Source organism: Carassius auratus, chromosome 19 (genome assembly GCF_003368295.1).
Source record: "Carassius auratus strain Wakin chromosome 19, ASM336829v1, whole genome shotgun sequence".
Classification (NCBI taxonomy): domain Eukaryota; kingdom Metazoa; phylum Chordata; class Actinopteri; order Cypriniformes; family Cyprinidae; genus Carassius; species Carassius auratus.
The window spans coordinates 11,603,665-11,617,743 of record NC_039261.1 but is presented as its reverse complement, the minus strand read 5'-3'; the positions used below and the strand labels follow the sequence as shown (position 1 = coordinate 11,617,743).

At 38.4% G+C, this 14,079-nt stretch overlaps 1 protein-coding gene across 3 annotated transcripts in view; it reads right to left on the bottom strand.

The window, feature by feature from the left end:
- Window positions 1–12,924, bottom strand: part of col8a2 (collagen, type VIII, alpha 2) — a 54,334-nt gene extending 41,410 nt beyond the window's left edge. For 2 of the 3 annotated variants that reach the window (XM_026288869.1, XM_026288868.1), the window contains exon 1: window positions 12,265–12,924. The gene's annotated coding sequence lies outside the window, so the exon portion shown is untranslated. The remainder of the gene's footprint in view (window positions 1–12,264) is intronic. The other variant, XM_026288870.1, reaches the window with a different exon arrangement.
- Between the last annotated feature and the right edge of the window lie 1,155 nt (window positions 12,925–14,079).

Below are 14,079 nucleotides of genomic sequence, written 5' to 3'. Positions count from 1 at the left end.
GTTCCATCTTTCTTCAGCAAGTGCTAGCATATGTGAAAGGTCAACCGCGCTGCATCAGGAGCCAGTTCTCCATGCTAACATGAATCTCTTCCTTGCTGTGGTTAAGGGAGAACACAAGCGATCTGTTGTGCTTGGGAGTTGGATGGTGCACGGCCCATTTAAGCGCTCTCATCTTTGGCCAGCTTGTCAAGCTCTTCCTTCATTCTGTCACACCAAACTGCCCGGAGATGCAAAGTTTACTGGGCAATGGTAAAGCATGAGGTGGAGGGAAGGGGGAATTTAAAATTATAATTATTAGTGTTTTGGATGCGTATGAAAGTGGGACTTCTGGAACAGAATGTGATAGGATAACATGTAATGAGACTTTACGGCAACCGTTCTATCTATCTATCTATCTATCTATCTATCTATCTATCTATCTATCTATCTATCTATCTATCTATCTATCTATCTATCTATCTATCTATCTATCTATCTATCTATCTATCTATCTATGTCTGTGGATCGGTCTGTCTGTCTGTCTATCTGTCTGTCTGTCTGTCTGTCTGTCGATCGGTCTGTCTGTCTGTCTGTCTGTCGATTGTTCTGTCCATCTGTCTCTCTGTGGATCGGTCTGTCTGTCTGTGGATCAGTCTGTCTGTCTGTCGATCGGTCTGTCTGTCTGTCTGTCGATCGATCTGTCTGTCTGTCTGTCTCTTTATCTCTCTGTCTGTCTGTCTGTCTGTCGATCGGTCTGTCTGTCTGTCTGTCGATCGGTCTGTCTGTCTGTTGATCGATCAGTCAGTCTGTCTGTCTGTCGATCGATCAATCGGTCTGTCTGTCTGTCTGTCGATCGGTCCGTCCATCTGTCTGTCTGTCTGTCTGTCTGTCGATCGATCAATCGGTCTGTCTGTCTGTCTGTCGATCGGTCCGTCCATCTGTCTGTCTGTCTGTCTGTCTGTCGATCGATCAATCGGTCAGTCTGTTTGTCTGTTGATCGGTCTATCTGTTGATCGGTCCGTCCATCTGTCTGTCTGTCTGTCGATCGATCAATCGGTCAGTCTGTTTGTCTGTTGATCGGTCAATCTGTCGTTCGGTCCGTCCATCTGTCTGTCTATCTGTCTGTCGATCGATCAATCGGTCTGTCTTTCTGTCGATTGTTCTGTCCATCTGTCTCTCTGTCTGTCTGTTGTTCGGTCTGTCTGTCTGTCTATCTTTCTGTCTGTCGATCGGTCTGTCTGTCAATGGTCTCTCTGTCTGTTGATCTGTCTGTCTGTCAATGGTCTGTCAGATCTGTCTGTCTGTCGATCGGTTTGTCTGTCTGTCTGTCTGTCGATCGGTCTCTCTGTCTGTTGATCTGTCTGTCTGTCAGATCTGTCTGTTGATCTGTCTGTCTGTCGATCGGTTTGTCTGTCTGTCTGTCTATCTGTTTGTCTGTCGATCGGTCTGTTTGTCTGTCTATCTGTCTGTCTGTCGTTTGGTCTGTTTGTCTGTCCGTCGATCGTTCTGTCTGTCTGTCAATGGTCTCTCTGTCTGTTAATCTGTCTGTCTGTCAATGGTCTGTCAGATCTGTCTGTCTGTCTATTGATCTGTCTGTCGCATTTTTACTGTTTTTTAAAAAAAGGTGGTTAAAATAATATTATTGTAAAGTATTATTACAATTTAATATGGATGTTTTCCATTTTAATATATTTTAAAATGTAATTTATTCCTGTGATGAAAAAGCTGAATTTTCAGCATCATTACTGCAGGCATTAGTGTCACATGATTCTTCAGAAATTATTCTAATATGCTGATTTGCTGCTCATGAAAAATGTCTTATTAGTACAGTTTTTCTCAGTCGCTTTGGTGCATTTCTCACATCACTATTTACATTGCACAACAGTTAATTCAACCTCCACAACATTAAGTAATTTGTGCACATCATAGTAGCAGTTTCTCATTCCTTCAAACAAATTGCAAATGCTTTTGGACATGCATCAATTGCTTTCATACAACTCTCTGCTACTTTATAATATTATCATTTGCTTATGTCATGTCAGTCAAAATTAACTATACTTGCTGAATAGTCATTCCATATAAAACTAATAGTCCTCATTTCATTGGTTGAGTCATTACGTACAAAAATGTTGAACTAGTTGTCAAAATCTATCAAGCAAATTTTACACATTTTTTTAGACACTCTTTACACTCTTTTTTCATAATCCCTGAGAATGAGAGGGGTCTAACTGGAGACCATCTGAGCAAGCATGTTGTTGTTTTGGATAATGTGCATTTTCACCACTCAGATGTTCAGATGTCGTCAGACAGTGGTTTGCAGCACATGATAGGATGCTGGTGGCATATCTCCCTCCCTACTCACCATTCCTAAATCCAATTAGAGGAGTTTTTCTCTTCCTGGAGGTGGAAGGTATATGACCGACATCCACATACCCAAATGGCCCTGCTAGCGGCCATGGATGCAGCTTGTGATGACATCACAGCAGAGTCCTGCAGAGGGTGGATTTGCCACACGAGGAGATACTTTCCTCCCTGCATTGCCAGAGATGATATTTGCTGTGATGTACAGAAGATAAAATGTTGTGGCCAAACAGAGAGGACATCTGGATGTGCATGAATGATTACAGTACTATGTATGTTGTATGTTCAGTTCCAATATGTACTGCAATATTGTTTACAGTTGTGCACAGCTCTACCCAAAGGGAGTTTATGTTTGTTGTATAAGGGTGTATTTTTTCTTTTGCACAATGCTGTGAACAAATTAGAATTGCAAAAAGAATGCAATAAAAATGTGAAACATACATATTCAGTGTCTTGTACTCAGTTACATCACTAAATACAGTAATGTGTAACTTTTTCAAATGGCTGTGCAAATAGTATATAGTGCTGTCTTGAGCATTTTCAGGTAGTGTCACCAAGATCTGACTTTTTTGCATTGGAAAACATTGACAGAGTAAACTGTGATAATGACAAAGCCATTTAACTATCTTGTTCATAAACAATGGTGTCAGGACTTTTCATATTGATGACACAGGCACTTTCATTGACATGAATATTTGCTTTTGAATAATGACCTATCCATTTTGAGCAAGTGACACGCTTTTGCAGGTTATCAACTAGGTTTTGCAGTTTGCACTAATTGTTTTGAGAACGGCATTAACTGTTGTGCAAATGTTAATAGTGATGCGAGAAATGCACCAAAGCTACTGAGAGCAACTGTAAATGTTGAAAACCATTGTACTGTTTATATGTTATTTGTGGAAACTGTGTTCCCCTTTTTTAGGATTGTTTAACAAATAGAAAGTTCAAAAGAATAGCATTCATTTGAAATAGAAATACTTTACTGTCAAATTTTATATTCAACTGCATCCTTGCTGACTAAAAGTATTGATTTATTTCCAAAAACAAAATCAAACAAAAGAAAAAAAAAAAAACATTAAAGGGGGGGTGAAATGCTCGTTTTCACTCAATATCCTGTTAATCTTGAGTACCTATAGAGTAGTACTGCATCCTTCATAACTCCAAAAAGTCTTTAGTTTTATTATTTTTATAAGACTAAGATAGTTTGTCCGGTTTACCTGGAAAAACACGAGCGGCTGGAGGCGTGATGTGTGGGCGGAGCTAAAGAATCACGAGCACGAGTACGCTTTTGCGTTGAGAGCGTTTGGAAGCTGTGACACCGTGAGGAAAAAAACATCATCCAAAACAAACCATGGCTAACAGTCAGATTCAGCGTATATTTATGATCCAAAATCAGATCCCGAGGCTAAAATTGAACAAGAGCAGCAGCAGCAACGACTACAGCAGGACGTCTCTATGTAGTATGTATTGAAACTGTATATATTTGCTTAGCGGTTTTGGAAAATGACTAAGTTCCACTTTATGACGATTTTTTTTTTTTTTTTTTTAAGCTGTACATGTGGAAAGTGCAGTTTGATGCCAACATCGCATGTTGTTTACTTGATGTGCTTACGCGCCGATAGCTAAGTTAACAACACAGAGATATTTGAAGCAGTTTTACTCACCGCCTGCGGTTCCAACACACGATCGTGACCCTTTTTCGTTGGGACTGCATTATCCTTAAGAAATAAACGATACGCAAATCCGGCGTCAAACTGGGCCTTGTTTTTAAAACAAGCATCTTCGAAATGCAGGGAACAAACAAAAACACTTGCACAACTCCGTTGATGCTCTGTAAAAATAAACTCCATCCACTGGTCCCTTAATGCTGTTTTTTTTCTTTTTTGGTAATCTGTGCAGGGTTGTCTTGCCCTGGCAACCAAAAACACACTTCTTTTGTGACAATTCGGTCTCTCGCTCTGATCAGTGAATATCTCTGCTCTGCTCTACGGGAGCGCGCGGTCTTCCGGGAGAAGTGCCCTCAGGACCCATATAAGGAAATTCCGCTCCATCTAACGTCACACAGACCCATACTCAAAAAAAACTTACCGAAACTTGTGACAAACCAGAAGAGGTATTTTTGGAACAAAAATACTCCCTCAAACGTACAACTTAATTTTTGAAACTTTGTCCATGTTTAGCATGGGAATCCAACTCTTTAACAGTGTAAAAAACTCAGTATGCATGAAATAGCATTTCACCCCCCCTTTAAGAAATTATTTTAAAAACCAACCCCAAACTGTTTAATAGTAAACTTTTTATATGCATGTTGTTTCTATCTTTAAGGCCCTGTGCAATGCCTACTGTCCATCTTTGCTTACTGCATAACAAATGAAAACATATTTTTAAGGATTTGTCTATACAGTATGTCTAACATAAGCTTTATAAAATGAACAACCTGCACTGAAAGACACAATCACCATGACAGAACCACAAATCATTTCTAAAATAACAATGATCTGATGGAAGCTGGATGAAGATGAGTATGGGTAATGTTTCTAATGTACTTCTGGAAGAATCTTACTTAAAAGTGCAAGGGTAACAACTGGAACTGTTGTCGGTAGTGTTCTCAATTCCCCTTAGAAGTCGTCGGAGGAAAAACTGGGAACACATGCAAAGAAATATTATCCAAGACTTAAGCTGAAGTAAATAACCTCTGAAGCCTTATTCCCATCTCTGCTGTTGCACACCATCCATCAACCCTTCCCTTAATGTGAGAAAAGAGGGTAAAGAATCTTGGCCTGGGAGGACAAAGACAAAGTTATAACTGGGGTTTTATTTTAAGGATTTGACCCAGAGAGGAACTGGCACTGTTCTGTGTCTTTCCTGTAGTCTTGGAGTCCCTCATCAGTTTGGCTCCCAGATGCTGAACAAGACTAATGAGAAAGCCGGTAAAATCAACCAGCATCCAATTAAAAGAAATCAAGTCCCTCTGAGCCTTAAAGCCCGTCAACAGATGTGCCATTATGATTCAGCTGGGTTAGGTTGTGCAGGTAGAACTAAACCAAACAATCTTATTTCGATATTCTGTCAGTGGCTTGCAATGCAAGATTTAGGAACATCATGCACGAAAATAAAGGTTTTATTCTGCAAAACACAAAGCAAAAATATGCTATTTTGGCTGCTAAATTAAAACATAGAAAACCAAAGAAATATGTTGTATTTGCTTTTTTTGAAGTCCTCTGTGAAGCTTTTGGGATTTTACCTTCCTTCCTTGTGTCCAAATAATATTTTGAGTCACAGAATTGAGTGACCAAAGGCATTTCGGATTTCAGTGTGCCAAACCATGAACCACTGTTTCATCACAAACATCAAATAAACTGCAGTATATGAGTAATAAGTCAATCATATATATATATATATATATATATATATAAACACAAAAAGAGCAAAATCATGCCTCAAAACTTTCTTCTTAAGACTCTTTCGTCAGCTTTTCATTCTAATACTTCTACTAAGGTCCAGAAGAACCATGGCAATCAATAGCTGGCGACGATAACACAATACAAATATATGTTGGATGAAAATAGGTCCGTAAAAGTATACTGTTTCTGTTTACAATGTTGTCTGCAATTGACAGTTGCAACTAATGTTCAGTATTGGTGTGAAAATGTCTTGACTGTCTGACTCTTGGTCCTGTCTGATAAGACAGCGTCAGATTGTGATTGTGGAGATGTTTGCTGGGTCTGAATGACAGAGAGGCTGCTGAAAGAGCTGATACTGTGCAAAAGGAAAAATAATAACAGCTGCTTGCCAAGCTTCCCCATTTCCTTCTATTGCCAACGGAATGGAAAATCTCATCCACGTCCAGTGCATTTTCAAGAGCCAGGGGAAAGAAAATGAGGGAATGCAGTGAAGAGGGGAATGTGAAAATGAAAGACAAGACAGATAGCAACTTTATTGATCCCTGAAGGGAAATTTAGTAAAACTGTGAGATTACTGGGAAGCCAAAAGTATAGCTTAAGTAACAAAGTTTGAGGGGAGAGATGCTGGTTATTGTTTTATTCTTTTCTTTTTCATTGTGGAGAACAAACAAACACAAGGCATTGACTGCAAACAGGTTTAATTATATCTTGTTTTTCAATAAAAATACCTGAATCTTGCTTAATATTGTTTTTACTTGCTAAGTTGTTTTGACTTAAGCATAAATCTATTTAAATATATGTATGTATGTATGTATATATATATATATATATATATATATATATATATATATATATATTCTAAATTACAAGCACACTCAAATAATATCCATTACATATATAATGATATATGTATATACAATACTATATATAATATTCATATAAATTATTTTACTTAAATGTTAAATATTTACTAATTTATTAATATACTTAATACTTTATATATATCTGGCATTAGTTTTCAAGATATTCTTCACAGAATATTCACATAAATAAATGAACTTAGATTAGAAATATTTACTATATATATATATATATATATATATATATATATATATATATATTAGTGTTGTCGAACAATTAATCATGATTAATCACAATTAAATTAAAAGTTTTTATTTACACAATATATCTGTGTGTACTGTGTATATATAAGTATATATTTTGAAAATATTTACATGTATTGTTTGGCAGCTTTAATATATATATATATATATATATATATATATATATATATATATATATATATATATATATATAAATAATAGTTTTTAGAGAGTTTATCCTGATACAAAACACTGATTAAGAAAATTATTTTTTTTCAGTGCATTCACATAGCTGTATGTGATTTATGATATTTTAAATCAGCCCTGAGTCTAAGCCCAATTCTGTGCCGCATTCATCAGACTTAAATTAAATCTGTTAATTTCCGCAAGCATGTGTTCAATTTTGTCCTACTGAGAATAGTAAAACAGACACATCTGTTCAGGGCAGTACACCTTTCCACTCAATCAATTAAACAGTTGACATCTTCACACCCTAGCACCCACAGAATAAACCCGTTGGCCTTCACAGATAACCTCCCCTTTCCTGGATGTATTTGCACCTTTTCCTGTCCAGACCAATTCATGCACAACCCACTGGAACAAAGCCTCATGCAACAGGATGTTTGATTGAGCGACCGGCGGCATTTTTCGCTAAGGTCTGAGATGTTCACACACTCCCTCACAAAGGCACGCACCCTCATCTAATCGGCGAAGCAGGCTAAGCATGTTGCTGATTGCAGAGTCGGCTTATGCCAAAGTGCTGTTTCCGACAGCTTTGAGGGTAATTCCTCATTCTCTGTTTTTCTTTTGTCTGTCATACCTTAAGTGGAGAATGGGCGGAAGGAACGAAGCCTGCAGAGCACCATCAAACAGACTTTGGGGAAAAGCACAGTTCCTCAAAGGAATGCACCGCTTGCCTTGTAGCACCATTGAACAGAACTGGTTTTCCTCTCTCTTGGTGAGCGAAAAACATCTAGAAACAAATGGTAATGGTGAGAGATGGGGGCGTGAGTTCCTGGAACGTAACACAGTCAGGCATATGCTTTTCCTGGAGCATGAGTGGTATTCGCCTTCATTTCCTGTTTAAAGTGAACACCAAATAAAGGAGGTTTGAAGGTTACTATGCGGTTAATGAGAAGAACCTTTCTGCCAACATTATTGGGCTCAAAATAACAGAGTATGATACCATAGTAAGCCAAACAAAGCAGGGAAAATATAGACACATTGATTACACTGTGAAGTTTTAATAATGCATTAGGTATCATGAACTAACATTGTTGTCTGTTGTTCATAATACATTAATGTCAATTTATACAGTGCAAAAAAATCCTATTGATGAGTATTTTTTGCTTTATTTTGCAGTAAAAATAGCTACAAATTCTTTAAAACAAGATCAATTTAGGATTTATTATCAGAGAATGTATCTTTAATAAAAGTGTATTTAGTTTTAGAACACTTACAGATATTTTACACATTTTAAGTATAACAAAGATAAAAAATGTGCCAGTGCAGTATGATAAAATACACCTGTATTCAAGATAAAATGTATAAATTAACAAATTTACAAATTGACTTTATGTTGATCTAAACCTGTATGACTTTCTTCTGTACAATACAAAAGAAACTATTGAGAAACATTTTTGGTAACAAAAAAAAAATTGAAATGTTCTTCAGAAAAAAAACAAAGAAAAAAAATAAAATTAAGCTTGTTTCAAGAATTTTCAGATAATTTGCAACATGAAAAACAAGCCAAATGAGACACTGAAGATATCACTAATAAGAACCTCATTGTGAGATGTTACCAATGGATTTTTAAGGTACAATTTAAGGTGCAATTACAATTTACAAAGAAAGAAACGAGGACTTTGTCATCTAAAAGTTCTCAGATGTACACACAGCAGCAGAGGCACAGACTGTGAGCCTGTGTGTGTTCCTCACATTCCCATGTAGCAGGGTTTGTGGTTGCACAGTAAAGGTCAGAAACTCTGCCCTCTAGTGGCACCATACATACATATATATATATATATATATATATATATATATATATATATATATATATATATATATATATATATTCGCCAGAGAAAGAATACATTTCCTGGTTGGCAAACAAGAATCAGTAGGTTTATGAATAATGTAAAAAGAGAAGAAGGTTCTCCATAATGCCATGACAATCCACATGCTTCATAAGTTTGACACTCAATTCTGTCCTATACACATTTATTCCTTCACCTTGGGTGAGGGTTCGCTGGCCAACATACAAGACATCGCCTCTCATAAACCCGAAGTAAAAGTTCAACCTATTGGTGTGTCCAACATTTCCCATATGCTTCTCAGTCTGCACTGGGCCAGATTCTCTGTCTAGTCTCTCCCACTGATTGAGCATGTGTAATGGATTTCGTATCATTTTCCTCCGTTGCACAGTAAAAAAAATAAAAACTCAAATGGGAATTGAATCTGCAGTAAGCCATTACAAGCTGAATGAAAAGAGACATCTATAATGGTTTGGATAAGCTTTGCTTCTTTTTACTTCTCAGATATGGCTTCTCTAGGGCACACATTTACATCCACCTTGAGATAAAAGAATCTAAAGCACAGGGAAATATGGTATTTATTGTCTGCGTTGGATCTTATAAACAGGATTCGGTGACTGAAAATTGCCCTACAATTAACAAGGCAGATGGTTGGGCATGGACAAAGGCTTACTGACCAGCACAACCAATAAGTGTGCACCGATTATGAATGGTCCATATATAAAAGCCTCCGTCAGGTCAGTTGGATTCATGTAATGTAATAAAGAAAGAAATGCATTTCATCAGGCCCAGTCTGGCAGAGCCAACCGACATCATAAAAAGCAGTCAGCAGAGTTATTGGGCCATCCCAAAGGTGGGTTTCCATGGTTACAGTGTTGCCTCCCATTAAGGCTTCACACTGCCAAAGTATTTGCCTTTGTGTTCTTTGCCCAAGCGGTCAAAAACTGAGTGGTCAGCATGATCCTTTCAGCTCCTCCTGCTGTTAGATACCATAAATACACCATCTGGACCCCCCCCCCAAAAAAAAAAAAATATATACAAATGTAAATATATTTAAATATTTAGAAATAAAATATAACAGGACATGAACTATTGGGAAATAACTGAAATAAAAATGTTGAAAAGTTGAAAATTACTAAATACTAAAACAGGAAATAATCAATTAAAGCTAAACAGAAATGTTTAAAACAAAACTGATAAAAATAAAAAAAATCACATAAAATAACTAAAAAACTTACATTTAAATGAAAATGTAAAATAAAACATAAAAGCTAATTCTAAATATTATTAAATACTACAGTATAATAGTATATAAATAAAGCTAAAATAACAGTAGTCCAATTATGTTTTGGACCCCATTGACTTTCATTGCATGAAAAACAAACAAAACAAACGAAAAACCAGCTGTATTATCCTTCAAAATATTTTATTTTATGTTTTCTGTTTATGTACAGGTTTGGAACAGCATAAAGATGAGTAAATGTTCATGTTCATTTTAGGGTGAACTATCCCTTTAAAATCTTAGAACTGACTAGTCATGATGTCATTTTCCTGCTGCTCCAGGAGAGATTACTAGCATGACATTGACTGCTCAGGTGACTGGCTGAAAAATGTCTACGGCCCCATGTGCAAAATGTCAGATTTCGAAATGAAAAATAAACTGTGAATGCAAAGAAATGGCTTTCAGCAGGTATAACAGATCTCCTTGGCTTTACCTAACAGAAATGTGCATGGGGGGAGAAGGGTCAAAGTATGTGTGAGAAGAAGAGGGGTGTTTGGTGGATTGAAGCCTTTGCTGTAATAGCAGTCAGAAAGGTGGGACGCTGTCTGCTGCATCTCCTGATAACAGGACCAGATGAGAAACATTCATCATAAAATCACATCATACTTCAGAGCTGACTTTACCGTCCTCTGAACTAACCACAGAAGACAGCATCCCATCTAGAAGCATTGGACCATTTCCAGACGGAGGAATCAGAAGGGTGTGAGGATGATGGGCCCCTTATCTGTGGAGTGTCTTGGACACATTTTCTCTAACCTCTATTTTCCACTCAGGGGTTCAGATCACGTCGGAGGCTTGTGTAATGTGGCAGCCCTAGCGGCACCAACACACAGGTTCGCACAGACCTCAACCGCTTCTCCTCCTGAAAGCCATCATGTTGAGACGCCAAATGTTTTTAGAGGAGAGCATGTCGTCTTTTCCAGACTGGGCCCTGCTACTCAGACGAGAAAAAAGTATTATTGAATACTATTCCCCAGTGCTCTCGGTGAAGAATGTATTATGAAAGCACATTCCCTTCTCTCTCACAGTCCTCTCTTGCTCTCGGTCTGAAATTAAGACTGCTGCACAGAGCTCATGCCATGTCCAGTAGTTGATTATGTGTGGAAAAGCTCTTTTAGAACTTATTATGACAAAACATCATGTACAAAACTTGCTGAGGTGAGAAGCTACAGCTGACGAAGATACATCAAATGTTGAAAAAAAATTAAAGTCAACATGAAATGCCTTTTGCGACATAATCGGACATATTTTTTAGATCATTTAAAGAGAAAAATTAAGGATGGCAAGATTTTATCCATTAAAAACCTATTGGCTCCTAATAAACGGCCATTATTATTACTTTTACTAATAATAAATAGGGTCCTATTTGTTTTAACCTCTGAAGTGAACTATACCTGACAGATCAAAATGCAACACTTTCATAATAATTTCATTTTGGTTTCACGTTGACTTCAAAAGAGCCGATTTTACGTGACATTTAACCTCTGAAGTGGACTATGTCTGACAGGTCAAAATGAAATGCTTTCAGAAGCTGAAAAGTGGGCATGGACTTCAGAACACCGTGGGCGGAGCTACATTTAAGTGGGTGACACTGGTGCACAACAGAGTGCAGACCAAACAGTCCCAGGTGTTAGTGAGAGCAAGACTGCAGCAGTTATATAACTCGCTCCCTCTCCAGCTCCAAAACAGCTGTGAGACCTACCACACTACCTGAACCACACATCCTATACAGCCACAAGCACACGCAAACCACAAGCACACAGAAGCAGCATCAGCATTAATGCAATGGTAGCCACATGGCTCTGTTTAGAAAACTGCGCCACATATTTTGCAGAGATTAATGGGGGTAGAGCACTAAAACATTCTGTTAATCTGCATTGTGTGTAGCCGTGCGCTGAGAATTATGTTGGTCTCATGATTGAGATGTGAACCCAACTGTTTTTCCTCTCTCTTTCTCTCTCTCTCTCTTTTTCTCTCTCTCTCCCTGTCTTGCATTTGGATTCAATTGCTGAGAAGCAACAGGATATGAAAAACATTTTCAGAGATGACATATGCCTGGACCCAGAGGGGAAGGAGAATGAAAGATTCAGATATGAACTCACCTCACCCTTCTGCTTCACCTCAACTACTCAGGCAGGTAACTTCTGCAGGTCAGGTGGCTTCTTTTCTGCGTTCCCTTCTTCAGACAGTCATCTCTGGAGAATTTACTTGAGAAGATGTGACGGGACCCCGCAGGCAGGGAAGTCTCGGCAATGTCTTGGCACTTGGTCGCAGTCAAATATTGTTTACAAACTCGCAAGAAAGAACGAACAACTCTAGAGAAAGTTCTGCTTCTCAATGGCAGGTGCCAGTCTGCTTTGTATTCTTTTTTCTGTCTCTGGTGAAAATTAAGTCCATGTGCTTGTTGCAGTAAAGGGGGAAAAAGTCCTTGTGGTGCTGTCTCCAGCCTGGATACAAGTAGATTTCAGACGCACCTTCTGATTCTCTGTTCCCTCGCAGGGTGGAAAGTAGGAGGGAGAGAGAAAGAAAGAGAGAGAGAGAGAGAGAGGGAGAGGGAGAATGTGAGAGGCAGGGTGCTCAACTTCACGAGGCAGTGGCTCTCCTGACTCCAGGCAAGAAGAGGACCTCCTTACAGGGCTTTTAACTGGGGGCAAAGCACCTGGAAGCTCCCAGTCTCTTTTTTTCTTGCAAGTATTTTTTTTCCAAACAGAGAGAGTGGATTGTTTCTCTGGTTCCCTCCATACAAAAGGCAAGTGTCTGTGGCCAGGCAGAATAAGGAGGCAGTATAGAGGATGGGGTGGGGTAGGTGGAGTAAAGGGATGGATTTGCACCCCTCCTCTTTTCCCGGTAACCATTTAAGCCCTTGTTTTCCCACCTCCAACAAAAACATCTGCAAACAAATGCTTGCACTCGTACAAACAGACAAATCTTTCCCAGAAAGCACCTTTTGGAAAATTCAGACTGTGCTGGCGCAGCTCACAGTGCATCGATTTCACCTTGGCGAGAGCATTCTTTCACAAAACGGCTCAAATTTGCTGTCCGAACCGTTCCAGTACAAGATTATAAGCACGTATGCAGCAGCAAGTACAGTGGATGTCTGTTTTTGTGTAATCTTGCCAGAGTCTCAGCCAATTAAACCAATCAGTTTTATGAGATGAGATTAAATTTCTTGGCTGACTGATCGAGACTGCGAACCACTTAGCAACAGTTCTCAAGTGGAACCTTTCCCAGATGAATTGCTGCGATAACATGTACAAATGCTTAATTCAAAATGTGTAAAGCAGCGTTTTGAGGATATACAGTTAATGGGCCATATTAGCCGATACGAATTCTCCAGGAATAAAAATCCCTCGATTATCTTGCATAATTGTGCAAAGAGTGTGTAAGAACAAGCACTGTTACAGAATCTTTTATCTAGACCGAAATTAACCATCATTGTGGTGCTCTGCTCCTCATCTAACACGATTTTTCGATAACAATGAGCTCATTCAGTTCCAATTAGCCACTGTGCAACATATACGATCTGTAGATAATTTGCAATGCTAACTTTATCGTAATATCCAATCATAAATCCCAAGATTAGATTGAGTGCACACTGAAAAATGGAGGATTTGAAGCCTCGTGAAGGGCCTGATATGGCTTTGGATCATGCCAAAGGAGACGGAGCAACAAGTGGGGCATTGTGCTCAGAGGGCGCTACGGCTAAGACTAGCCACTGGATACCTTCCATCCATGCAGCCCCTGACATTGCTGGATATTAGGTGTGTTATCAGATGCAAATCTGAGTTTGGGTGTCTCGTCAGTAATGGAACAGACAATAAAGAAGCACTGGTTAATTACTGATCTGTTTACATGCACTGCGTTCATATGGCAGCCCAATGTTCAAGAAAACAAATTTGTGTTTGTACAATTCATGG